Source organism: Protopterus annectens, chromosome 3.part0 (assembly GCF_019279795.1).
Source record: "Protopterus annectens isolate FY-2018-M chromosome 3.part0, PAN1.0, whole genome shotgun sequence".
Taxonomy (NCBI): Eukaryota; Metazoa; Chordata; order Ceratodontiformes; family Protopteridae; genus Protopterus; species Protopterus annectens.
In genome coordinates this window covers 1,048,432,856-1,048,458,417 of record NC_056731.1, presented here as the reverse complement: position 1 = coordinate 1,048,458,417, position 25,562 = coordinate 1,048,432,856, and positions in this window count along the sequence as shown.

Here is a 25,562-nt window from a genome sequence, read left to right as displayed (position 1 = left end):
TGTCTAGCATGCTTTCACAAACCTTTGAAACAGATTCTTGCCTAATGACAAACAAAGTGCCTCATTGAGCCTCATCAGATGCCATTATATGATTGATTGGGCGAATGTCATTTCACCATAGGGCTTCTGCCTGTGTCCCTCATGGACATGGGCAATATGTGTTGATAGTGTAAATAAGGGTAAAAACATGGCTAGGATTGTAAGGGCTCTAGGGCCATTAGTTTATTAAAGTTCAAAGATCCTATGATTCCATAAGCTGATGTAAAATGCTGTAACAGCCACACACACACCTGGCTACATTGAGGATAGGACAACTTCCAATTAATGTTTGCAGGACACTGCACAGCACACACACAGTCCAAGTTGGCTGCAAGTAGATTAGAAGACCTACCGATATAATGGTACACACTACAGATCATAGTGCGTAACACAAGTGCCACACCTCAACTCTGCTATTACTATCTCTTTAGAACATATTATGGTTGATGACATCAGCAGGCCTTGATGGGGTCAGACATTTGGAGGCCCACACCATCTTCTACAACCAAAATACTGCAAAACTCTACATCTTTCTAAGTCACTGAGGTGATCATATTTATGCCGCACAGAGATACACACACACACACACACACACACACACACACACACACACACACACACACACACACACACACACACACACACACACACACACACACACACACACACACACACACACACACACACACACACACTGAGTAGCTTAAAGTGAGATCAGAACCCTTACCTATCTAGTCTTACACACTATAGATCACAGTACTTATTACACATGCCACGGCTGACATCTGTTTTGTATATAATTGAAGGCAAACTACTTGTGGACTACATAAATTAGGCTTGTGGTGAACAGCATCTTTGGCCTACAGAATGATATTGCTTCTTACTGTTATCTGCATCTAGTAACTTAGTAGTCAGATAACTGTTATTTATCCTAGCTATATGGCTAAAGTTACCATTTTGGCCATATGTAGCTGTTTGCATTTGGATGGGCAAGCCTGTGGCAGGAACAATGGGCTCTGTCCATGCGTGTGTAGACAACATTATACATTACACCACCTGCTCACCTGTTGTTGTCTATGTGGTCACATCCAGCAGGCACAGGTGTCTGTAGGTAAGTGCATTATGTACTGTTGAGCTCTTACTTTGGATCCTTTGAGCAACATTATAGATGTGTCATAATGCAGCTTTACTCACCATTATCAGGGTATGTAGGACAATACAGACATAGACATCCACACATATTTGTGTACAAAACAGAGATGTATATATAAATGTAGCTGCATGTGTATGATATATATATATATATATATATGTGTTCTGTAGATATATGGGGAGAGACTGAGATGTATGTATATATATACATATATATATATATATATATATATATATATATATATATATATATATATATATATATATATATATATATATATATATATATATATATATATATAGATACATAGAGATAGATACACTATCTATGAGAGAGAGATACTGACAGACAGATATGTATACATATATGCATGTATGTATAGACATATCTATGTATAACAGGTCACTTTGAGCAAAGAGCAACAGAACTGCACTCTGTTAATAGCTAAGTGTATGAGCATGCCTAGTGGGATTCGCTACTTATAAACTAACTCCAGCCCACACCTACCTGCATTCCAGTCCGGGATTTTGTGTGTTACAGACAATGACATCTGTCCCTGTTTCTGCAGTACTGCACTTCACTTAAGTTGTCCACGGCATTCTTCAGCTGTCTGATGTAATTAATATGTGACAGAGGTTAATAATGTTACACCACACATAGACTGACAGTCTATAAAGAAAAAAAAACAACATAATAATACATCACATCCAAGAGATGTGGGTACTTCTAGATTAGAACCATCAACGCCATCACACATGCAAACTTTTGTTCTTCACTGAGCCCCACAAGCTGCCTGACAGAAAGGTCTCATTCATCACACAATCAGCAACATAAATATGTACATTATTATTCCTGAGTTAAGTGAGACATAGAATGTATGATCAGTTTCTATGTTACTGCCCTGAGACTGCCTGGACTGCTGCTATACCATTGATGAGTTACTGTTAAAGCAGTTATATGGGAACACTGCTGTGTTGGGGATGGGGGAACAACAACGCATGTTCTACTGGGATACACAGTAGTCCAAATATTATGTCACCCCACTGTCTAACATCTTCATTGACTGATGAACTGTATATTCCATGCTTGAGGCCTAGTGAATATTAAGGGACACTTGATAGTAGTATGGGGTAACTCTAATCCCATGAGGATGTTACTTATGTCCAAACAGGCCACTTTATTTACTTGCATAAATGTAGCAGATCCCTACATACAATGCCATATCATAATAATCCTTACAAGTACTGTGTAGGTTAAGACTTACCTTGCAAATGAAGCAGTTGACAGAACTGTAGTTCAAGGTTGACTGTATTATGCAAACAGTACACAGGCAATATGTGGATAGGTATAGGTTGTGTTAACTGCCTGGCATCAATTTTAATTACTATATGTAAGTAGGAGTAAGGTGTCAGTCTCTATGTCCCTAGGTTGTCAGGGAATGAGCTATGCATTGTCTCTTAGCCAAAACCAGGGCATACTGAGCACACCTACATCAGCAGATGATTCCTCCTCCAAATCCTCCTGTGACTGTGGCTGTGGTGACTTAGGCAATGGTGGAGGGCGGTGTATCCCTTCCCTTTGCTGATCCTGCTGCAGCTGTTTCTGCAGGATCAGATTATGTAGCATAGCACATACTGTGAATATATGTGCACATGTGGCAGGAGAGTACTGCAGGGCTCCACGAGATATATCTAGGCACTAGAACCATGACTTCAGAAGCCCAAAGGAATGTTCTACGATGTTCCTAGTTTGTGTGTGTGCCTCATTATGACTTTCTTCAATGGGAGTGTGTGCATTTCTGATGGGTGTCATTATCCACGGTTCCAGGGATTAGCCAGCATCCCCACTAAATGACTGTGTGGGATGTCCCCCTTAGAAAACATCTGGTACAGCTGTGATGTGTGCCAGATATGGGAGTCATGATAATTGCCTGGGTTGCCAGCAGATACATTCAGGATAATCTAGTGGGCATTTGACATGACCTGGCAGTTGGTGGAGTGGTACCCCTTGCAGTTAATGTAGACTCTACCCTGCTCACCAGGTGGTGCAATCTATGGCACCCAGTACTTCAGGGTAGTGTGCTGCACTGTAGAACTGTTGCATACTGCTGGCCGTTGCCTCAGGGCTCAGGGGAAAGGGGAAAAATATGTGTTCACTGGCATGTTCAGCATAGCAACAGGAGATGGTGGAGTATCCTGGATGCAGATGCCTGTGAGACCTCCATCATGTCCCCATTTGGTCTTTGGAATGTACCTGTAGATAGTATTCTAAGGGCTACACATACCTTTGTTTGCACTGGGATGGTTTCTGATCTGTTAGCTCTGGGTCTGAGTTGAGTCTGGCAGAGCTCAGTGAGTTCTAGTAGTATGCCCATGTCCACCCTATAGCACTCTACAATCTCCTGCTCATGTAGGCTCTTGGCAAGTTACCCTGGGCCTGAACATACTTCTCCTTCTCTGCCTGTGCCTAATGTCAGCAGCACCAGCAGCACTGACTTCAGCATCTAGCACACACAGATGTAGGAGACCTGCAGCAGCCAGTAGTATTATCTCAGTTGAAATGTCCAGGACTGTACTCCAACAGTCCAGAATATTGGGGGAAAATCAGAATGTAGGATGTATGCGTACTTTACACAGGTCTGCTGTAGGTCGAGAATGTGTGTTTGGCTAACTATGATGCATTACAACTGACTACAATACAATTAACATAATTTAATGGCCCTATTTTAGTGCACAATGTAGCGTGCTGTGCAAACACTTGCACCTGAGCTTAAAAGAGCCTGGAAGTGAGAGGACATACCCCCTGATGTCAGCCATATCCTGTGTAAACATCAGCATGGTCTAAGAGCCTACACGACGGGAATATGCAGACATGATTAATCCTTTTTGCTATTTAATAAATCCACCTCATTTGCGTACATATCCATGCTGACATCCTGTAAACTATACACTTCATAGCCCTATGACTTTAGCAACAGCAGCAATGCACCACTGTATGGACTTGACACAAGGTCTTCTAATACATTTCTGTCAAATTTTGTAAAATCTTTTTTTTTCTATTTTTGTTTTCTTTTAAGCATGTTTCTGCACTGCAGCATGTAGCTCAAACATGCCGACATTATTAAAAAAAATATTAATTTAACTTAATCCCTTCCTCTTTTTAACATCCACAATAATAGTTTTGCTCATATGTGTATGTAGTATAACATTTTCTGGGGCTTTATGTCCAAATTTCAACAGTTTTACATCCTCTTTTGTCTGTCTAGACTCCTGTACGTAATTTTTTCAGCTTACACTACAGACACTGAAGCAGAGTCTGAACAGAAGCCTTTATGCTTGTTGGATCACTCAACTTGCCTCATTTGCAAGAGATTTACCTGCTTATGAGGTGATTTGCATGACACAGAATTTTACCTGTTTGAGTGTGCATGTGTGCTGTTCAGCAGTGCTTAATGAATCTAAAAATATTCACAGTTGTGTAGGCATCATTAAAAAAATGAGTAGGCTTTATTGAATTCTCCCCAATGATTACATTAAAGTTTCCAGTTTGTTACTTCAAGAGACAATACAATTCTGCTATACAAGCTATGGTGACTCTGTTTGCAGGCCCCTGAAGTTTGTAACGAAAAGTAAAGAAATACTAAACACAATATCTCCAACCAAGATATAGTGACCTCTGAGGTTTGGGAGAAATGTTAAAGAAATAATGACATCATCTCCAAACAACCCCCCGACAAAAAAAAAAAAAAAAAAAAAAAACTGCATTGTATACTTATGTGCAGGTTTGGTTTTAGTGTAGTGCAGATAGTTTCAGGGTAGAGTTGATTACTAAGCCCATGCCAAAACTTACTTATACAGCCTTGGAGTTTGAGGGCCAACAGCCCCTAGAATTTCTGGAGGTCGGGGAGCTCAGTGATAAATATATGCTTTTTTTTTTGAGAGATGACTGACAGACTGAGAAGGTGACAACAGTGTTAGTTACTTTAATCCAACCAAGCAGTTATTGCCACTTTTATGTACAATTCAGAGGTCTTATTTTGATAAAAGAGGATGGTCATGTAATGTATTCCATCTTCGTAGTCACACATTCAAATATTCAACATGGCTTTTCATTATCACATTCATCCTGCAAAGCCAAAATAAGGAAAACAATAACTGGCAGCTAGTAATATTCCTTCTCAAAATATAGCCACGGCAATTGCACATACTTTTTGCATATCGGTTGTCTAGGTGAGTAGTCAGTATTACGTCTGACAAAAGCATACTTGTCCTACAAAGTCAGAAAGTGACTGTTTAAACTGAGATAACACAAGGAGACAGTAACTTTCATCCATCCAAACCCAACCTCTACCTTGCAGTTATAGCCATAATATCTGAAGACTGTGTAATATTATTTTACCTCCAAAGTCCACCCAGAAAAGTTGCCACAAATTAAAGTATTCCAATCAAATTTGCTCCAAACAAATCAAACAGCCAGATAAATAGTATCAAGAGTATCTGGTCGATCACTGCCAGACTTATTGCAAAAGCAAGAATAAGCCTTATCTCACTAAGCAGTTACTCTCATCTCAATTTTCTGCACAAATCACACACACACAAAAAATAAATAAAATAAAAAAATGCCACACTGGTAGGCTCAGAAGACTTTTACTAATAGAATTTTAGCACTTTTGTTTATTCATCCATAGAAGTTCATCAGAAACTGAACTCTAACAAACTCCTTCCCTTTTGTCCCTTAAAGGGACATAACCATTGAAATAGTGAAAATATACCTATTAAACATTTAAGGTTCCTGCTAGTATTATAAAATATTAAAACATTAAAACAAAAAAATGCATATTTTCATGAAATATTCACAGCTTATACATGTATATATATATATATATATATATGTGTGTGTGTGTGTGTGTGTGTGTGTGTGTGTGTGTGTGTGTGTATGTGTGTGTGTATGGCATGAACTAACATTTACAAATACATAAACACAGTGCCAGTTGGTGACTTCAAATCAAAGGGGGGGCTGTAGGAGACAGCTGAATGGGTGGGGTCAATGGGAATTGGTGCGGAGAACTAGAAAGGGGAGGGGCTATGCTCAAACCACAAAAACTGTAACTTTAATTAAATACGTTTCCCTGGGTGCCAAACTGTCATTATGAGAGTCCAATCAAGACAAAATTAATTGTAGAAGAAAAAAAATATTTCAGTGCATTGGTTGCATGACAACTTACTTAATATTTAGATGGAAACAAAAAGGTTGTTAGGTATGAAAAAATAAATAACTTTTTAAATACATTACTGGAATGCCAGTCAAAATCAAGTTTAAGAAAAACAAGCAGCACTCAACTCAAACCACTTCTCCTTGCGCTGCAGTTCTAATTATAATTTATATTCAGCTTTATTAAAGTACCAAGTAACATGCTAAAAGTAGCAATCACTGTGATACCCCCACTTGTAAAAAATGTTTCTTATCCAAAAAAGACTTGCTGCCTGACAACAACTATCTACTTGTTTCATGGGGAAAACATGATCAAAGTAAAAAATGAAAAGCAAACAAGAAACAAGCTCAAGATACATTGGTTAAAGGATTACTGCACAGGTTATGGACCACATTTGATAGATTGGCATTCTGTTTAGTTTGCAGGTAAAGCCTGCAAAGATGACTGCAAGTCTCCAATAAATGTAATGAGCTTCTTAAAATAATGTAATCCTGTCCTTTATTACAAATACTGTCATATGCATTTCAATACCCAAGGCTTATACATTATCTAGTTATATAAGTATTCTCTGCATGGCAACAACAGAAAGGCTTTCAATGTTGGCAATTCTTTAATAGTATGCTTATTAAAGCTTACTTGCATCTTACAATCTCAGACAAGCTTACCTGATGGTCATTAAAGCATTGCTACTTAAACACAGAGCAACAGGCACTTTCTGAATAATAATAAGCATAAATCAACAGTATAAAAATATGACAGAAACCAGAACATTCTGCAAAATCAACGACTGGTGAAAAGCCATTGTAGTACTTGTGTCTACCTTGGATGGGGGAGATACTCTGCACATTTACACTGCATAACTGCTCCTTGCCTTGTTTGGACACATCCAGAGTCACTACATGGGTGTGTGGGGTGCAACAAGTATGTCACAATTTAAAATATCTCTGGCCGAGTGTGATGGCCCTGACACATTTGTCATACCTCTCAACCTCAGAGCAAGGCATCTTGACAAAGCCATACATAGAAGTGGGACAAAAGCCCAAAAATAAGGACACTTTTTAAATATTGCTCTTATAAACTTAGAAAGATAGTAGAATAGTAGGTCTTGCATTAGTATGAATTCTGTGAAGGGTATGAAATCTGAAACTCAAATGTCTGTCATTATTTTCTAACTTCAGTCTTTAATGATTTGCCACTAATTTGCCAAAAAAACAAAATTATATGAAAAATGGACCAAAAATGTAATACAAAAATATAAAATAGCCACACAATACAACTGGGAACCTGTCAAAGAAGGTTCACTTTTTTAATATTGGGACTGCTAACTTGAGCAGCTGACAAAATAAAATAATCTACATGCATTTCTGAAATAAAACTAATCCATAACTCTGATTATTACAGTTATTTATTAATTGTAAACCCTCCATGTTTTCTTCCAAAATTGCCATTTTGCGGAAGGATTATTAGGAGAAGAGCAACATTTTGAGCAAAACTTGGGGACAGTTGAGAGGTTTGGATATGTCTTATTCTATAAAGCAATTTATTTGCACATACCTCTCAACCTGTTAATGCAGGAAATCTGGACAAGGCCAAATATATGGGGGACATATAAACACTACTAAGAATTGCTCTTGTATAAACTGAGACAGTTGATAGAATATAACAGGTCTTGCTTTAGCATGCATTTTTCTGAAGGTTATGAAGTCTGAAACTCGGTGTCTGTCATTATTTAGTGTCTTAATTCCTAAATGATTTGCCAGAAAACCACACATTTTATGAGGAACAAACCAAAAATAAGAAGCAAAAATCTATTCATTCTGTGAAAATCTGGACAATTGAGAGGTATAGTTCAGCCGGGGCTGTCTTTGAGTTTGCCGCCCTTCCCCCTCACAAAATCATGGTTGAATGGAGCCTACCCCTGCAGCCATTCCAATGAATCATTACTTGGCTATTTCACCCCATTTACCATAAACACTAATGTGCATACTGCTTTACTTCTACAATGATTTGGACTTCATTTGAAAGTTTTATTTTGCATTTTACAGCACAAACAGTAAGACATCTGCTAAACAAAGCAATGCAGTCTCATAATGAAAACAGACTTAGCATTAAAACTTGTCTGCCCTTGAAACTCACATTCATTGGAACAACATTGAAACCCACAAAGAAAATAAACTTTGCCAGTGGCAGATAAAGATTAACTTTGGGCTGTCAAATCATAGTCCCCTTGCACACGAAACATACACATGCTCTTTGATTCACCTTCCTGATTGTATTAAATTATTTCTTGTACAATACAGTACAGTTGTTAGAGGGCATTTTAAATTTATTGTTTTGAACATTTTTCCAGTAAACAATGAAAAAAAAAATGCATGCACCAATAATGACAAAACTGCCCAATTCAGGACATTTCCATCATGAAAGTCTACTCAGACTTCTACATTCCACCAGTATCAGTAAATATACACAATCTCTGAAGAAGTAAAAGTCATCTAAATAATTCCACATTAAAAAAATATGTAACTAACGAAGAGGTTGCTGCTAGCAAACAACTTTATATTTCATTGTTTCATCTACAGATAAAGTGCCTGTTGCCCTTGAGGATTAAATTGCCTATGTTGCATTAAAAAAATGATAAGCTAGTAATATTGCAATAGGGAATGGATGGCAAACTGATAACAGGTTCATAGTTACTAGGTATCTTTGCCAAAAAGGACTGCAGCATCCACCCCCTTTACAACACACTACAGTATCAGCAATGCATCTATCTACTGTGGAAGTATAACCCACAGGCTTCTGCATCAAAAGCAAGTGCATTACCTGTTGTGCTATTAACAATGCAAGCAGATTCAGCATAAGCAGCACTAAACTTTTGTTCCCCTGCAGCTCTCTGCTTCTTGTAAAATCTACTTGACTCTCAGATGTATCTCTGAACTTTGCAGCACAAGAAATCTGGAAAAAGACAACATTTGGGGGGGGGGCAAAAGCCAGGGACACATTTTAAACATTGCTTGTATAATGTTGGAAAGTTGCTAGAATAAAATGTTGCATTGCACCATGCATTTTATTGCCATGTATTGAACCTAGGACTCTGTGCAAAACAGTCAGAGCAACATACCACTATGCCAAATTATCTGTTTTGTGAAAGACAGGAAGTCTGAAACTTAAATGGCTACCATTTAGTGAATTCAGTTCTCACCGTAGCTGTCAAGCTCTTAGCACAAAACACCTGAATAAAGCCAATAATGGGGGAATACAGCCCTCAAACATATTCAGTGAATTCAGTTCTCACCATAGCTCTCAATATCTTAGCAAAAAATACGTAGACAAAGCCAGTAATGAGGAAATACTGCCCCCAAACATATTCAGTAAATTCAGTTCTCACCATAGCTCTCAACCTTAGCACACAAAACCTGGACAAAGCCAATAATGGGGGAATACAGTCCCAAAAATAGGGACAAATTTCAAATACCCATGTTATAAACTTAGAAAATTGCTAGAATAGAAGGTTTTGTGTTACCATGTACTTTCTGAAGAATATGAAGTCTGAAATTCAAATGCCTGTTATTTTAATTTATTTAACATTTGTTAACCAGGAAAGTCTGACTTGGAAAAAAAGCCAGTTTTTAGCAGAGGCCAAGGGAGAAACACTCCAGACATATGTCTTTGTAAGATATGAGAACATGCAGACTCCACAAAGAAAGCTCCCCGTCCAAAAATCAAACCAGAGAACCTGTAGCTGCCAGGCAACAATGCTACCAGCGCACCACTGCACTACTGACTGTTTAAAGTAAAAAAATACAGGAACCACAGATTTTATGAGGAACAGATCAGAACAAATTTGATGCAAAAATCTGTGCATTTTTTACAAATGGTGATGGGTAGGAAATTCAGGCCCTTGCCACCTGCAACCAAGGCACAGGGTTCAAGCCTGAGGTATTCTTTACCCACCACCATGTGTTTTCTCTAGCCACCAGTATACAGCAACTGGGGCATTACACACACACACACACACACACACACACACACACACACACACACACACACACACACACATACACACACACACACACACACACACACACTCAGACACACACACATACACACACACACACACACACACACACACACACACACACACACACACACACACACACACACACACACACACACTCCTGTGGGATGTCACTGATACCATGGTGACATCCTTCCTTCCTGCCAGCCTGCGGATGTTGCAGTCCAATCCCTTTCCAGTCTATGCAGTTGTAACTAACTGCATAGACTTCTGGGATGCTCATGACAGCTGTGTTTCTAATCCGGATTGCTGCTGAATCAGTCTGGAGCTATGCACATGCTCCAGACTGGTTCAGCAGCAGTCTGGATGTTGGAAATGCTGATTTCTTTCCTTTTTTTGTTTAGTTTTTTCTTCTTTCTTCTACAACTGGGGTCTTTCTTCTTTCTTTTCCAGCTGGGGGGGGGGGACTGCAGTCCTGCAATCCAATAGCACAGGCAGCCCCTGCATGATAAAAATAAACAATGAATCAATGTTACTAAAAACAAACAAAAATCTTTGACAGGCTTAGGATTGACACCCAAATTAAATTTTCAAAATATATTTAATGGAGATTAAATCATTTATCCTTGGAGGACTAGTGGCATTCAACAAGGCTTGCCAATAAAATTCCTTCTTTTCAACAGGACTCCCAGTCAATACCCATTTCAGGGTGTTCAACCTTCTCCAAAACCAAGAAGGAAAACTTTTTAAAATGTTTACATTGCACGGTATGTCTGTACAGGACATTGAAGTGGTGTGCCTTGCTTATAGCATATAAATGCTGATAAATATGAACCCTCAAAGGGGCTATTAGTTTTCCCAAAATAGAACACTGAGCATGAAGAACAAAAAGCTATACGCACCACCTCCTTGGTATTACCTGCCCGTAACAGTAATCAAAATTGGGAAGCCATGTACCTGAAAAAACACCCCCTCCAAAGTAAACCTACACTGTTTACATGATCCGCATTTCCTCATCCCCCAGTTCCTTATATATTTTTCATAGCCTCATTCATTGCATTTAAAAAAGTCTTAAGATTCCTATTATTTTTAAAACAAATTGAGGCATTTCTCCTAATATATTAGTGAGCCCAAGGCTTCTAAAGACAGTAGTCCAATGGTTACTGATAACCTCCTTGAGGGAATCAATATCCCTGCTATATGGTAAGACCATTGTCTGAGAATAAACATTTGAGCAAGGAATAATGTCAAGTACCTTGCTGTCCTTTTCACCATTCATCTTATCCAGTTGTCTGAGTATAGGACAAAATCTGGAATGTCTGTGTTCCAAGACAAACTTGTTTACAACATCCAACATTTCTTGAGGATACCCCCTGTTTCTAAACATACCACTCAATTTATCAGTCTCTCTAAGAAATTGTAAATCATCCAAAACCAATCTGCTCAATCAAACAAATTGCCCTTCACCAGGTTCCACTTTTGCCAAACAGGATGCTGGCTACCAAAATGCAGCTAAGCAATATAGGAGGTGACCTTCCTAAAAATACTTAATTCATACCTATGATTTTCAGAATCCCTATACAGTGTGATGTCAAGAAAATTGATCATACGTTGATCATATTGACAAGTGAATTCCAGAAAAGCAGTAGTATGGTTCAAATACTGCAGGAAACTCAACAGTTGTTCATAGTCATCTTTCCATAAGATGAAAATATCATCAAGGTACCTCAAATAGACCTTCAAATGAGATGCAAAGGATGAATTCATAGAGGTCTCTCATGATCTCAACATCATATTGGCAAAAATAGGGGCTGATGCTGCTTAAAGAATTCACCCTCAGAATAAACAAAATTGTTCAATAACACCAATTCCATACCTTGTAAAACCAACTGAACATCAGTGTTACTTAAATTTGTCCCCTTGACCATGGCTTGATGGAACAACTCCAAACCCTCATCATGTGGTATCACAGAAAATAAATCCTTAATACCAATGGTAAAAAATATTGCATCATCAGAATAAAGAATACGAGAAATGACCTCCAGAAAATGCTCAGAGTACTTAAGAATATGTTGTTTCACCGCAGGAAATGTTTTCAACTTATAGTCCACATATCTGGCCAAAGTTTCAGTTTTAGACCCTCTTAATGCAACAATTAAAAGTGGATCAGTGACCAATTTGTGGATCTTGGGAGTCCCAAAAATCCCTGGTATTCTTCATTTATCGACCAAAAAATATTCCCTCAGACTATGGGCAAAACATAGTTCACAAAAATATCTTCAAGAAGTAAATTGATGGAATGATAGGCAATATTAATTTCATTATGGGAAACATCCACAAAAATCTTCCCATTATGCAAATACTCCAACATCTTGGAGGAGTATATATACTTTTCCATAATAACTCCACCACCTTTGTGAGGGTTAATAATACATATATTCTTATCTTTGGCCAAAACATGTAAAGAATTTCTTTCAGCATGAGTGAGGTTGTAAAATGTTGGTTTCCTATTTCCGTGGCACCATTCCCTCACATTCCTTTCACATAATTGTTCAAAAACATTGACACTAGGTAAAAGTTGGGAATTGAAAGTACTTGTTCTCTTCAAACCACAAGCATCATCACCTTTAGGAGGTAAGATATAATTTAAATTGCGCTTCCCTTTATGCAATTTAAGTTCATCTGAAAGGTCAACCATATTGGCGTGCCTGGATGGCACACATTTAAAACTCTTTTGAAACAGGGTACCAATTGCTTTAGTAATATGAACAGAAGAAAAGGTATACATTTTACAACCACCAAAACCAGAAATAGTTACAGTACCTTTACCCTTGCTGATAGTACTACTTTCGGTACCATCCACTGCAATGCCTGGTTCTCTGAAAATCCTGTTTTAGTTGGTTCACGTTTGGCACAGGGGAGTTGCTACCCTGTCTCTCCCTCCTTTATTCAATTCTTTTAGCTTTCTTGGACCATTTGAATTGTTGTCATTAGAGGAATCATTTTCCTGTGCAGTGTTATCAGAAGTCATACTACTGTTCTCCTTAGGTGCTATACTGCCAGGTGGGTTAGGGTAAAACTTATTTGCCTTGCAATCATTGATGTCCCTAACGATTTTCTTTTGTTTTCTTTTGAAAACAGTAGCCTCATACTCATTTACGTTTTGCACCACTGCCCGGAAGTCATCAACTTTACATTCAAGTAATAATTCCTTCTTTATTTCCAAATCCAACTTGTGTATCTCCTCTTCCAACCCACTAAAATGTTATGAGTTATCCTGGACAATTAAATTCATGAATTCAATACTGAAGCAGTGAAACATCTCAACCATCTCCATGTGAAATACCTACCAGTAGGAAACACCATTTGGAAAAATATGTTAACCTTTCAATATATCTATGTTAGCAATGCAGTACTACAAAAAACAATTGTCCATCTGTAAGAATTTGTATTTAGTCATTAATTTCTCAAACTGCTTAATCCTGTATTCTAATGTAGCCTCACGGTCAAGAACTTGAGCTTGACAAGTCTCATTCTGCTCAGTGACTAGTTCAAAAGAAAATTTAGTAGCAAGACAATCCTGAATATTACATTGAGCTCCCCTGAGGAAAAGCACAGACCCCTCACGTAACTCTATTCCTCATAGAGTCTGCAGCTGTACCCTCACCTCCACAGAGTTCCGCAAAAGAAAAACAACTCATGGCATAATTGCTGGTCCCCTGGTTAACATTTCAATCATTCCTATTCCTTCCTTGGCTTAAAATCACACTCAAAGAATTAACTTGTTCTCTCAATTGATCCATAAATCACAAAGTATTGTCAAATCACTGGATGAATCATTATTAGCAGCAATAGCAGACCAAAAAATAAATCCACCTAAGACATGCTGGTCCTGTAGCAAACAATCAAACCTATAAACAAAAATACCACTAAAGAGCATACTAAATAAACTAAAAAAATAGAAAATGCCACATCGGTAAACTCAGAAGACTTTTAATGATAGAGTTTCAGCACTTTCATTCATACATCAACAGAACTTAATCAGAAACTGAACTGCAACAAACATCTTCCTCTTTTAAAACTTTAAAAATGGCGCCAAAAAACTAAACAAGTCCTTAAAGGGACATAACCATTGAAATAGTGAAAAACATACATATTAAATAGTTAGTGAAGGTTTCTACTAGTATTATAAAATATTAAAACAAAGAATGCATATTTACATGAAATACAACTAATATATATGAACAAGTATTGTTAAAAACAAACAAAAATCTTTGACAGACTTAGAATAAACACCCAGATTTAATTTTCAAAATGGGTTTAATGAAGGTTAAATTATTTATCCCCGGGGAGACCTCTATTTTGTTGAATTCAACTTCTGCATCTCATTTGAAAGTCCATTTGAAGTACCTGGATGAAGTTTTCATCTTATAGAATGGTGATTATGAGGAACTGTTGAGTTTTGTTTAATGTAGGATAAATAATGTATCCCTGGGGGAGATCTCTATGGTGTTGAATTCAATGTCTGCATCTCATTTGAAAGTCCATTTGAAGTACCTGGATGATGTTGAGTTTCATGCAGTTTTTAAATAACATTACTGATTCTCTGGAAGTCACCTGTCAATATGATCAATGCATGATCAGTTTTCTAGACATCACATTGTATAGGGATTCTGAAAATCATAGGTATGAATCTAGTATTTTTAGGAAGGCCACCTTTTCTAATGCTTATCTACATTTTGATAGCCAGCATCCTGTTTGGCAACACTGGAACCTGGTAAAGGGGCAAATCATTAGATTGAGCAGATTGGTTTTGGATGATTTAGAATTTATTAGACAGGCTGATAATTTGAATGGTATGTTTAGAGACAGGGGGTATACCCAAGAAATGTTGGATGAGGTAAACACGTTTGCCTTGGAGCACAGACATTCCAGAAAATGTACTCTACTCAGACAATCAGGTCAGATTAATGGTGAAAAGGACAACAAGGTACTTGATGTTACTCCTTGCTCGAATATTTATTCTCAGCAATAGTCGTACAATATAGCAGGGGTAATGATTCCCTCAAAAAGAGGGTATCAGTAACCATTGGGCGACTGCCTTCAGAAGCCTTGGGCTCACTAATAAATTAGGAGCAGTATCTCAATTTGTTTTCAAAAATAATAGGTATCCTAAGACTTATTTTGAATGTAATGGGGGAGGCTATGAAAAATATATAAGGAACTGCAGGATGAAGAAATGCAGATCATGTAAACAGTGTATGTTTATTTTGGAAGGCGTGTGTTCCTGGTAAATTGTTTCCCATTTTCTTTGATTATTGTTAAGGGCGGGTTCAATTGTTGCACCAAGTGGTGGTATATATAGTTTTTTTTTTATTCATGCCCAGCGTTCTATGTTGGGAAAATATATAGGCCCTTTGAGGGTTCATATTTATCAGCATTTATATGTTATAAGCAAAGCACACCACTTCAATGCCATGTACAGACATACCATGCAATGTAAACATTTTTAAAAGTTTTCCTTCTCGGTTTTGGAGAAGGTTGAACACCCTTAAAGGGGTGGTGACTGGGAGACCTATGTTGAAAAGAAGGAATTTTATTGGCAAAATTTGGTGAATGCCACTAGCCCCCCAGGGGCAAATGATTTAACCACCATTAAACCTATTTTGAAAATTAAATCTTGGTGTCTATCCTAAGTCTGTCAAAGATATTTGTTTGTTTTTAACAATACTGGTTCATGGTTTATGTTTATGTATTTTCAAATGTAAATTCATGGCATATATATATATATATATATATATATATATATATATATATATATATATATATATATGTGTGTGTGTGTATATATATATATATATATATATATATATATATATATATATATATATATATATATATATATATATATACATATATATATATACATATATATGGGATCTGTACAGATGCTCGACTGCCTCTTTCAGCGAATCCCAATTTGGTGAGCATACTTGCGCAAAAGTGCTGTTCACCGAAGCAGCACTTTCACGTAAGTATGCTTGTTGTTCCGGTTGTCCTATGATGCTGTAAGGTAAAATTCCCTTTTCCCCACTGTAGTGCATCCTCGGATTGAGAATATTATAGTAGGGGGGCTGAAGGGGGCGTGCCCCCCTATATTCAAGTATATTTTGTGGGGTTTTTTTGTTGTTGTTTTAACATACTTTAACGAAAGTGCTTTTTTGATGAAAGCGCTTTCGTTAAAATGTGTTCAGTGGTAATGGATTCTGGATTTTGAACTTTCGTTCAAAAGTCCTAGATCCATATCTATATATATCTATATATATATATATATATATATATATATATATATATATATATATATATATATATATATTTCATGTAAATATGCATTTTTTTGGGTTTAACTTTTTAATATTTTATAATACTAGCAGCGATCATTACTAACTGTTTAATATGCATGTTTTTCATTATTTCAATGGTTATGTCCCTTTGAAGACTTGTTTTGTTTTTTTGGAGCCCTTTTTGAAGTTTTAAAATAGGAAGGAGTTGTTAGAGTTCAGTTTCTGATGAAGTTCTATGGCTGTATGAAAGAAAGTGCTAAAACTCTATTATTAAAAGTCTTCTGAGCTTAACAGCATGGCATTTTTTATTTTTTTCAGTTTATTTAGTACACTGTTTTGTGGTGGTTTTACAAATCACAAAGACAGAAGTATTGCCTGAAGTATCTGGTTGAACCCTGCCAGCATTGTTGTGAAAATAATAACAGCTATTTCACTGTCACCAGAACAATCATCTCATCTCAGTTCAGAATTCTGCAGAATGTCCCTGATTTTGACCTCTGTCCTCCATTACTTTTTTCCTGAGAAATTTCTTACCATTACGGTCATCAAAACCATCTTACTTCTCAAGCCATTGAATAAAACAAATAAAAACAAATTCCATTAGATGGCTTCAGTCCTGCATTTGAATGTTGCAAGGTCTCTACTTCTGTGAACTTGCAAAGTTTAACCTTAAGGTCAAAACAACTAGAACAGTGCCCCTCCCCCATGGAGTAACTGCTATGCTGCAGGCATATTTTCCTTCAGTGGGAGCACTTTACTTTTTTCTTTATTTTTAGAGCAAAGAAACATTCTTACAAGCACTGTGCCTTAGGCAGCCACCTAGTACACCTATGTGTAAGGTCTGCCCTTGTGCTACTTTTTGCACAGGTGAGATAAGGAGCACTGGGAGGTTGTTTACTGACTCTCTCTGATTGGGCAGTGTGTATGACACTTCCCTGACTGGTCAAAGTATGGACCATTATACAGCTCAGCTCTCTTTCATTATGCTGCTATACATGCTTTATGGGCATCAACCAGTAGAAGACCAATAACACATTTGGTATTAGTCTACTGATCACCAAACATCCAGCCACCTGATTCCAGGAACTGTACTGGGAATAATACTACTGATTTTTTTTCTGGTGAAAGATGGAGCAAATGAATACAGACTCCTAGCTGTTTGTAACTATGGTGAGATCAGGACTAGTAGCAGTAGTCAGAAATTAGCTAGTAGGTCAATCATCATTACTTAGCTTTGTTGTCAAACCTGATTTTGTCATTTTAATAATCACCCATGATCTAACCTATCTTGAGAGTATCATCTTAAGTACTTCAATGCTTTCCACAGCAGTCTTCCTTCATCTGTTGAGTATTGTGTCCAGTTGTTGTTTTCTCACTTTCTGTCAACATGAGTCAAAAGTGTGCTATAACCACATCTGCGGCCATACTCATTCCATTAGGTGGTGTCAGTTAGTGTAGCAACTGCCTTATGTTCACTGACTGCTCAATGCTTCTGCTTTTGATAATACCACCTGCAAAAGGTGTAAATGTTTAAGAAACATGGAGGTGAACATCTCATATCATAGAACGACAATACCATATCAGTCACAACACATCAATAAGCCTATAATCTATGCTGACGCTGTGAAGAAAAAATTATCAATGCCTTCTAGAGCACATTACAAAATAACACAATCTTCAGCAGACCAGGCAACACATACACCTTCTACACTCTTACATACTGCAATTGTACACACATCACGCAAGAGTCACCCCTAAGGTTCACTAGGACTGGTACCATGCAGGGAAAATATCGTAGGCACAGGGAATTTTACTTTTAGGCTTACAGACTCTAGGCAATTCTATTTTTAGGCTTACAGACTCTACACTTACCAGAGTGGACAAGAACAGGGTGGTTATAAGCTGCTTGTCCAGTGCCAGGATATGGGATGTTACAGGAGCCCTAACATTCCTAAAACTACACAACTATAACCTAGTGGTGGTCCAGTGGGAACGAATGATCTAATGCAATCCCCTGTGTGGCATGGAGAGGGACATGATGAAACATACTATGCATGTGTTAAAAGCAGGAAGAACACTGGTCTTGTGTATTATCTTGTCTACAGAAAGAATTATTCAAATATAGCAAGATAAGATAATCACCTTTAACAATTGTTTAAACAGTTGGTGTAATTCTATGCGGATCTAGTATTTGTCAGCATGAATGAGGTGGAAAATTTTTACTAGTGATTACTTACACGCCTTTTACCATGACTTCTGAAGACTGGTTAAACAATTTGCTGTTCAGTTTAGTTAGCAAAGGGCAGGTTCTTAAATTTCTTAGAAAAGGTCAGAGGCATTTCACACTGAGCTAATTGAAGGAACGACACTGAGCAAACGCAGATCTATAATATATATAACATTAAGTATCCTGTTTTTTTGCTTATTTTTTGAGTTATTTATAGTACCTTGTCTACTGCATACTTTTCTAGCTAGTTTCACTGTGTGTGAGATATTAACAGGAAATTGTCCACTTTTATTAAGCATCTGTTTGGGTTGTTTGATTCTGATCACCTGCCAAGGAGAGTGTCATATAACTTGTTTGCATTTAAAAGCTCACTGCTACTATTCTGCTGTGAGAAACATTTCTGCAGTTTGTTTCTACCTAAGAAGTGTTGGTATTTGCAGCATTGTCCATATTTTGGGTTGTGTTTGGTCCTAGTGCTTGTGGAGGCTGTGTGTCTGAGCACATGTTCAAGGACATCTTGGCTTAGCCAAAGCCATTAGGCATTTCAGAAAGAGGGGATTGTTTATGGTCACTGGCTGACTTGGGTCACCTGGACTACAACTTAGAGAAAGCACATCATTGGTTCTTTGAGCTTTTTTTAAAAGTTGTCTCAGGTTTCAACTTTTTGTTACCTAAGAAGTTAAGTTTCTGAGTATTTCTGCTATTTCACACTGAGCTAATCGAAGGAGGGACACTGAGCAAACACGGATCTGTAATATATAACATTAATTATTCTGTTTTTTTGCTTATTTTTTGAGTTATTTATAGAACTTTGCCTACTGCATACTTTTCTAGCTAGTTTCACTGTGTGTGAGGTATTAACTGGAAATTGTCCACTTTTATTAAGCACCTGCTTAGGTTGTTTGATTCTGATCTCCTGCCAAGGAGAGTGACATATAACTAATTTGCATTTAAAGGCTCACTGGTGCTTTTCTGCCGTGAGTAACATATCTGGAGTTTGTTTCTCCCTAAGTAGTGTGGGTATTTGTAGCATTGTCCATATTCAGGCTTGTGTTTGTGCCTAGTGTTTGTGGAGGCTGTATGTCTGAGCACATGTTCAAGGACATCTTGATATAGCCAAAGCCATTAGGCATTTCAGTGAGAGGGGATTGTTTATGGTCATTGGCTGACTGGAGTCACGTGGACTACAGCTTAGAGTAAGCACCTCATTGGTTCTTTTCAGCTTTTTGTTAACGTTGTCTCAGGTTTCAACTTTCTGTTACCTAAGAAGTTAAGTTTGTGAGTGTTTCTGCCATTTCACACTGAGCTAATCGAAGGAAGGACACTGAGCAAACTCGGATCTATAACATATAACTTTAAGTATCCTGTTTTTTGCTTATTTTTTGAGTTATTTATAGCACTTTGTCTACTGCATACTTTTCTAGCTAGTTTCACTGTGTGTGAGGTATTAACTGGAAATTGTCCACTTTTATTAAGCATCTGTTTGGGTTGTTTGATTCTGATCTCCTGCCATGGAGAGTGTCATATAACTTGTTTGCAATTAAAAGCTTTCTCTAGAGGCTCCATTATCTGTTTAAAACTTTCATTTAAAGGCTCACTGCTGCTTTTCTGCTGTGAGAAACATTTCTGCAGTTTGTTTCTACCTAAATAGTGTTGGTATTTGTAGCATTGTCCATATTTTGGTTTGTGTTTGGTCCTAGTGCTTGTAGAGGCTGTGTGTCTGAGCATATGTTCAAGGACATCTTGGTTTAGCCAAAGCCATTAGGCATTTCAGAGAGAGGGAATTGTTTATGGTCATTGGCTGAGTGGGGTCACCTGGACTACAGCTTAGAGTAAGCACATCACTGGTTCTTTTGAGCTTTTTTTTAAAGTTGTCGCAGGTTTCAACTTTCTGTTACCTAAGAAGTTAAGTTTGTGAGTGTTTCTGCCATATCACACTGAGCTAATTAAAGGAAGGACACTGAGCAGACTTGGATCTATAATACATAACTTTAAGTACACTGTTTTTGCTTATTTTTTTCGAGTTATTTATAGCACTTTGTCTACTGCATTCTTCTCTAGCTAGTTTCACTGTGTGTGAGGTATTAGCTGGAAATTGTCCACTTTTATTAAGCATCTGTTTGGGTTTTTTGATTGTGATCTCCTACCAAGGAGAGTGTCATATAACTTGTTTGCAGTTAAAAGCTTTCTCTAGATGCTCCTTTATTGGTTTAAAACTTTAATGTAAATGCTCACTGCTGCTTTTCTGCTGTGAGGAACATTTCTGCAATTTTGTTTCTACCTAAGTAGTTTGGGTATATGTAGCATTGTCCATATTCAGGCTTGTGTCTGGGCCTAGTGTTTGTGGAGGCTGTGTTTCTGAGCACACGTTCAAGGACATCTTGGCTTAGCCAAAGCCATTAGGCATTTCAGTGAGAGGGGATTGTTTATGGTCATCTGCTGACTGGATTCACCTAGACTACAGCTTAGAGTAAGCACCTCATTGGTTCTTTTGAGCTTTTTTTAAAGTTGTCTCAGGTTTCACCTTTCTGTTACCTAAGAAGTTAAGTTTGTGAGTGTTTTTGCCATATCACACTGAGCTAATCGAAGGAAGGACACTGAACAAACTTGGATCTATAATATATAACTTTAAGTACCCTGTTTTTTGCTTATTTTTTCCGAGTTATTTATAGCACTTTGTCTACTGCATTCCTTTCTAGCTAGTTTCACTGTGTCTGAAGTTTTAGCTGGAAATTGTCCACTTTTATTAAGCATCTGTTTGGGTTGTTTGATTGTGATCTCCTGCCAAGGAGAGTGTCATATAACTTGTTTGCAGTTAAAAGCTTTCTCTAGATACTCCTTTATCTGTTTAAAACTTTCATTTAAAGGCTTACTGCTGTTTTTCTGCTGTGAGGAACATTTCTGCCATTTGTTTCTACCTAAGTAGTGTTGGTATTTGTAGCATTGTCAATATTTAGGCTTGTGTTTGGGCCTTGTGTTTGTGGAGGCTGTGTGTCTGGGCACATGTTCAAGGACATCTTGGTTTAGCCAAAGACATTAGGCATTTCAGTGAGAGGGGATTGCTTATGTTCATTGGCTGACTGGGGTCACCTGGACTACAGCTTAGAGTAAACACCTCATTGGTTCTTTTGAGTTTTTTTTAAAGTTGTCTCAGGTTTCAACTTTCTGTTACCTAAGAAGTTAAGTTTGTGAGTGTTTCTGCCATTTCACACTGAGCTAATTGAAGGAAGGACACTAAGCAAACTTGGATCTATAATATATAATATTAAGCATCCTTTGTTTTGTGTATTTTTTCGAGTTATTTATAGCATTTTGTCTACTGCATACTTTTCTAGCTAGGTTCACTGTGTGTGAGGTATTATCTGGAAATTGTCCACTTTTATTAAGCATCTGTTTGGGTTGTTTGATTCTGATCTCCTGTCAAGGAGAGTGTCATATAACTTGTTTGCAGTTGAAAGCTTTCTCTAGAGGCTCCTTTATCTGTTTAAAACTTTCATTTAAAGGGTCACTGCTGCTTTTCTGCTGTGAGAAACATTTCTGCAGTTTGTTTCTACCTAAGTAGTGCTGTTATTTGTAGCATTATCCATATTTAGGCTTGTGTTTGGGCCTAGTGTTTGTGGAGGCTGTGTGTCTGAGCACATGTTCAAGGACATATTGGTTTAGCCAAAGCAATTAGGCATTTCAGTAAGAGGGGATTGTTTATGGTCATTGGCTGACTGGGGTCACCTGAACTACAGCTTAGAGAAAGCACCTCATTGGTTCTTTTGAACTTTTTTTTAAAGTTGTCTCAGGTTTCAACTTTCTGTTACCTAAGAAGTTAAGTTTCTGAGTGTTTCTGCCATTTTACACTGAGCTAATCGAAGGAAGGACACTGAGCAAACTCGGATATATAATATATAACAATAAGTATCCTTTTTTATTTGTTTACTTTTTTTGAGTTATTTATAGCACTTTGTCTACTGCATACTTTTCTAGCTAGTTTCACTGTGTGTGAGGTATTAACTGGAAATTGTCCACTTTTATTAAGCATCTGTTTGGATTGTTTGATTCTGATCTCCTGCCAAGGAGAGTGTCATATAACTTGTTTGCATTTAAAGGCTCACTGCTGCTTTTCTGCATTGAGAAACAATACTGCAGTTTGTTTCTACCTAAGTAGTTTGGATATATGCAGCATTGTCCATATTCAGGCTTCTGTTTGGGCCTAGTGTTTGTGGAGGCTGTGTGTCTGAGCACATGTTCAAGGACATCCTGGTTTAGCCAAAACCATTAGGCATTTCAGTGAGAGGGGATTGTTTATGGTCATTGGCTGACTTGATTCACCTGGACTACAGCTTACAGTAAGCATCTCATTGGTTCTTTTGAGATTTTGTTTTAAAGTTGTCTCAGGTTTGAACTTTCTGTTACCTAAGAAGTTAAGTTTGTGAGTGTTTCTGCCATTTCACACTGAGCTAATTGAAGGAAGGGCACTCAGCAAACTCAGATCTATAATATATAACTTTAAGTATCCTTTTTTTTGCTTATTTTTTCAAGTTATTTATAGCACTTTGTCTACTGCCTACTTTTCTAGCTAGTTTCACTGTGTGTGAGGTATTAACTGGGAATTGTTAACTTTTATTAAGCATCTGTTTGGGTTGTTTGATTCTGATCTCCTGTCAAGGAGAGTGTCATATAACTTGTTTGCAGTTAAAAGCTTTCTCTAGAGTCTCCTTTAACTGTTTAAAACTTCCATTTAAATGGTCACTGCTGCTTTTCTGCTGTGAGAAACATTTCTGCAGTTTGTTTCTACTTAAGTAGTGTTGTTATTTGTAACATTGTCCATATTTAAGCTCGTGTTTGGGCCTAGTGTTTGTGGAGTCTGTGTGTCTGAGCACATGTTCAAGGACATCTTCGTTTAGCCAAAGCAATTAGGCATTTCAGTGAGAGGGGATTGTTTATGCTCATTGGCTGACTGGGTTCACCTGCACTACAGCTTAGAGTAAGCACCTCACTTGTTCTTTTGAGCTTTTTTTTAAAGTTGTGTCAGGTTTCAACTTTCTGTTACCTAAGAAGTTAAGTCTGTGAGTGTTTCTGCCATTTCCCACTGAGCTAATCAAAGGAAGGACACTGAGCAAACTCGGATCTATAATATATAACATTAAGTATCCTTTTTTTTCCTTTTTTATTTGAGTTATTTATAGCACTTTCTCTACTGCATTCCATACTTTTCTAGCAAGTTTCACTGTGTGTGAGGTATTAACTTGAAATTGTCCACTGTTATTAAGCATCTGTTTGGCTTGTTTGATTCTGATTTCCTGCCAAGGAGAATGTCATGTAACTTGTTTGCAGTTAAAAGCTTTCTCTAGAGGCTCCTTTATCTGTTTAAAGCTTTCATTTAAAAGCTCACTGCTGCTTTTCTGCTGTGAGAAACATTTCTGCAGTTTGTTTCCCACCCTCCCTCTCTATTTGTATGCTGTTCTTATAGTTGACGGCTTTGCAGTTGCCCGCCCTTACTGTAAATTTGATCTGGGACACTCCTCCCAGTCTAGTGTTATTACCTCATTCTGCCTAATACAGGGAGAACATTTGAGAAGGCCAATCCACTTAGTTTCTGCTCCTCTTTTCTCATTTTCCACTTAAAAAAAATGTCTATGCGTTTTTCCTGCCTTTCATGTGGGTAGTCTCGTCTGGATACAAATTTGCTGTGTCCAGGACTGTTTGTGGGCTTCTGTGCCCCTAAGCCTTTCTGTGTTGGACGGAAGCCTTCTAGCTTAATTTTATTTATTTATTTCCAGTTTGATGACCGGGGAGGTCCAATGGGCTCAAAGAGCCTGTTTTCAGTGACGGCCCTGGGAGAAAAGCTCCAATAATACATAGTACAAGCTCCATAACATGAAGTACAATACATAGTGGAAAAAGAAACAAACTAAACAAATTTTACATACAAAATAGCAAAAACTAAACAAAAGTTAAACAGCAGCTTGGAGAAGGATGTAAAACATATTTACATGTTTAGTGGTTGAGAACAGTAGTACAAGGTTAAATTAATACAGAGGTTTAAATAATCTGAGAATGATATAGAAGTAACATCAGCATGGATGAGTTCTTTATGCATGAATATTAGCATGAGTTAAATTAATACAGAGGTTTAAATCCTCAGAGTGGTATAGAGGTAGCATTAGCATGAAGGCAGTTCATAGGGCTAATCAATGGTGTGTAAGGAAGAACAAACTTTGTGTTTTATAAAGTATTTATGTATTAAGCAGGTTAGGTAGGTGGAGTGCAATTGCATTTCCATTTTTAGGAGAGGTAAGAATGCAGATGGGTTTTGAAGTGTTCAGAGTACTCAGAAATTCTTAGAGATGAGGGGAGAGAATTCCATTTTTTGGTGACGGAAAAGGATAGGAGAAGCTGACCAGCAGGATGGTTTGGTTTATAAACAGAGATTACATTTTGGTGGGTAGATCTTAAAGTTGTGTTTGGGGTGTATAATGTTAAGATGTTTGTTAGTGCTGGGCATATAGTTGGTTTGAAAATAAGCTTGTGAGTGGTGATGAGTTGGAGGTAGTCAAGATAGTTTGGGAGTTCTAGCCATT